The sequence below is a fragment of the Triticum aestivum genome, unplaced genomic scaffold (assembly GCF_018294505.1).
Source record: "Triticum aestivum cultivar Chinese Spring unplaced genomic scaffold, IWGSC CS RefSeq v2.1 scaffold19445, whole genome shotgun sequence".
Classification (NCBI taxonomy): domain Eukaryota; kingdom Viridiplantae; phylum Streptophyta; class Magnoliopsida; order Poales; family Poaceae; genus Triticum; species Triticum aestivum.
Window position 1 is genome coordinate 16,047 of NW_025225210.1, and position 2,993 is coordinate 19,039.

Consider the following 2,993-nt stretch of genomic DNA (forward strand, 5'->3'; position numbering starts at 1 on the left):
CTTCACTTTTAGAATTTGTTTTGTTTACTGATACTGTTCTTTGTGCTCACAAAAAATGCAGGTGTTCTGTTGGATTAGAAAGTTTAGGAATTAACCATTTGGAAGGTGATCCACTGGTTTCTATGTTTCCAATCTATACAGTACCTCTTGCTGCTCCCCTGAGCAATTATTTGACCATTCACCAATATTATACTACATACTTTGTACTCCGGTCCAATGTTATCCCATGTACAGATTTGTTCTTTGTCTAATTTATAGATTCTAATGCTTGGATGCTCGATACAAGGTCGAATTCAAGCTATGTACTGCTGGTTTCCTTTCTTTCCTCCACGGCGACCTGATACGGCCCATACGGGCTGCAAGGAGGCTCCAGAGTTACCACTACCATTGGTCCTCCCTGCCATTTGCTGAATTATGCTTCATCGCATATTAGCCAGAATTCGTGGCTGTTGTTCTATAATCGTAATCGATCAAGCCACTTCCCAGTGCTTATGTAATCTTTGTACTGGTAGGAACTAGGAATTTGGAAAAACAAATCAGTACTACTAATTTACCGTGGAGCCGTGACAACATCGTGCTTTGTTTATTCACTTTTAAAAGTTAAACTTAAACTGGCAAAGTGGTTACTGTTTTATTTCATCCCTGTTAGTCAAAGCTCATGTAATGTGACTTGCCAAGTTTCTGTTGAATGTATTGTTTAAAAAGAAAGATCCGAAGGACTGATTATTTGGCATCAAATTAAGTACTGTCCTGCATGAACTTTGTCATGTTTACCCTCTTCTATATTTTTTATATGCTTTACCAACTATATCTCCTGATGTTATAAGTATTACCTTTGTAGGCTGATACTATTACAGTGAAGACATAGAACATGAATTATAGAAGTTATTGAGCAAGGAGTGAGGCAGGTCAATCTCTCTTGTCCTGTTTACTACAATGTTATAGTGAATGTTCAGGATTCTACCAGCGATTATCTCCCAGTCTTTAGGTTGACCAATTTCATACAAGAACCCTTTGTACTTATCTTATTTATGAGTATTATGACACTTTGATGACATGATTTTCTAGTGTAATTTTCAGATTTTGCAGAAAGAAACACCTAACATCCAACAGCTGACAGCATCATAAGCATTGTTTCCCCTTACCAATAACGGTGCCATGTAAAGGGACTAGCTACACCTACTGATTAATAATACAAAGATTAAGATTCCCTGGGAGTTGGGATTGCATCTTTATTTTGCGGCCACTTCAGTTCTTTGCTTTGATATGGCAGGATTGGTCATCTGATAACCCTAAAAGGTCCTCTTTCTTATCAAAACGAACAATTACTCCAATAGAAAAAAATTGACCAGCTGATAGATAAATATATTTTATTTTTCTGAATGTTGTATTTATCGACTCTAGCATGGGAGAACAAAGTACGAACAGTGTGTTTGGAATTTCAGTGAAGCCATTGTTCGGTTCTTTTTGGATAGATTGATTTATTTAGGTTCTGTTCTCGTTTATATAATTTGATTTTTCACTCGGTGACAATGTTAATTGTAAGTAAACTGAACCATTTGAATCTATTTTATGATGCAACCATTTATATTTTCAATTAATTTCTTTGTTATTTACTCAAGATGGGCATAATCAAATTAGGCAGGCTTCTCATAGTATTATACTCATCATGGCGTAGGACAATGCTGCAAGGAGAAACATCAGTATGAGCTGCAAGGACAAGATGCCCACCCAGCCTGTGCTGGCAGCAACCTGACTTCGTTGTCAACAACTTGATGAGGACCAAATCGACTTCAGGTGCATTCTTTACTCCTAGCGCAACAGAAAAACATTTGCAACATGGCCCTGCATCTAACTGCTAGAACTTGGACATTGCCGCCATGTGTTTGAGATTATGTTTAAAAAATACTTATGCAATGGTTATTTCTTTTCATAAATTGTGGGATTTATAGTTGAAAAAGTATTAATTTATATATAGAGGATATCAGCTTATTGTTCAGAGCAATGCTAAAGGTAGTGAATTTAGGAAACAATATATTACATATTATACACTATCAGTTACAGTAGCTACTGTTTTTGTAGTTTAGTTTTCCTATAGAATAAAATGTTATATGCAAATAATTTTTATAGATTAAGTAACATTAGTGTTGTTGTGTTGTCTGCAGATTATTTCTAGAAGATGCTATATACAAATCCTTTCTCTGCAATTTTTTGCCTCACACAACTTTCACCCTTTTCAAGCCAACGCCGTCGGCCAGTACAACCACTTCCTCCTCCTTCATTTATCTCTCTCTTGCTGACTGCCTTCCTGCTTCCTTCAGGCAGATTCATGATGCACACATGAGCAAAGTCAAATTTAATCGCACCCAGAAGATGGCGGCAAGCACATTTGGCTGCCGGGACAAGAAATAGTTTATCCGTCACTGCCATTTGCATTATCCATGCCTGTTGATGTGGTTGATACTTACAGCAAGTACTCGCTCATCCTCTCACTGAATCTATAGTTTTATCTTCCTAGCTGTTTATGGCTGAAACTGGGGATTACGTATTACAAGCTCGCAGTTATGTACTGCTGGAGAAGGAAAAATTAGTCAGTGGCTGCTGTTGATGCTCATGCCCTTTTGCCGGAAATAGTAACAACAACAGCAGTCACCTTGGGTAATTTCTCTTACCCAATATATTTACAGTTGTCTCTCTAAGCTATTTATGTGTCAAATTCAGGACGAGGCAAGGTAGACCTCAGAACTATGTATGACGTTTCTTTACTGATGGTGTGTTGGAATCTTTTTTATGAATGAATAGTTTATCCGTCACAGCCATTTGCATTATCCATGCCTGTTGACGTGGTTGATACTTACAGCAAATACTCGCCCATCCACTCACTGAATCTATAGTTTTATCTTCATAGCAGTTTATGGCTGAAACTGGGGATTACGTATTACAAGCGTGCCTCACAGTTATGTACTGCTGGAGAAGGAATAATTAGTCAGTGG

General features: G+C 37.5%; 1 long non-coding RNA gene across 5 annotated transcripts in view; it reads left to right on the forward strand.

Moving 5' to 3' along the window:
- Positions 1-2,993, forward strand: part of LOC123172109 (uncharacterized) — a 4,369-nt gene that overhangs the window by 803 nt on the left and 573 nt on the right. Inside the window, exons 4-9 of one of the 5 annotated variants that reach the window (XR_006485475.1) lie at positions 62-105; positions 259-908; positions 1,081-1,299; positions 1,679-1,797; positions 2,166-2,771; positions 2,909-2,993. This is a non-coding gene — a long non-coding RNA (uncharacterized lncRNA). The remainder of the gene's footprint in view (positions 1-61; positions 106-258; positions 909-1,080; positions 1,300-1,678; positions 1,798-2,165; positions 2,772-2,908) is intronic. The other 4 variants (XR_006485474.1, XR_006485476.1, XR_006485477.1 and 1 more) reach the window with 4 other exon arrangements.